The sequence below is a fragment of the Equus quagga genome, chromosome 13 (genome assembly GCF_021613505.1).
Source record: "Equus quagga isolate Etosha38 chromosome 13, UCLA_HA_Equagga_1.0, whole genome shotgun sequence".
NCBI classification, from domain to species: domain Eukaryota; kingdom Metazoa; phylum Chordata; class Mammalia; order Perissodactyla; family Equidae; genus Equus; species Equus quagga.
Window position 1 is genome coordinate 73,365,697 of NC_060279.1, and position 595 is coordinate 73,366,291.

General features: G+C 65.7%; 1 protein-coding gene across 2 annotated transcripts in view; it reads left to right on the plus strand.

The window, feature by feature from the left end:
* Positions 1 to 595, plus strand: part of CMIP (c-Maf inducing protein) — a 239,326-nt gene that overhangs the window by 203,504 nt on the left and 35,227 nt on the right. The window lies entirely within an intron of this gene.

The following is a 595-nucleotide window of genomic DNA, read 5'->3' on the forward strand; positions in this document are numbered from 1 at the left end:
GGGCAGCCAGCCTGTCCCATCACCTGCTGAGGGATCCTCCTTCCACCTGCTCTCTCCACCACCTCCCCCACCGCCCTCGGCCCCCCCCCCCCCCCCCCCCGCCCCCTGCTCCCGGCTGCCCAGCCCTGCCCTCTGCCCCAGCCACCACCCTGGATACACCCTCCCTCCCCTGCCTCCCCTGGCTGAACGCACCACAGGCCTCCTCCCGTGCTCCACCACTCTCACACACCGCCCTCGGCGCTCCGTCACCCACACACCTCCTCCCACACTCCATCTCTCACACACACGCCTCCTCCCGCACTCCATCTCTCACACACACGCCTCCTCCTGCACTCCATCTCTCTCTCACACGCCTCCTCCCGCACTCCATCTCTCTCTCACACGCCTCCTCCCACACTCCATCTCCCTCACACACCTCCTCCCACTCCATCTCTCACACACACGCCTCCTCCTGCACTCCATCTCTCTCTCACACACCTCCTCCCACTCCATCTCTCTCTCACACGCCTCCTCCCGCACTCCATCTCTCTCTCACACGCCTCCTCCCACACTCCATCTCTCACACACACACCTCCTCCCGCACTCCATCTCTCTC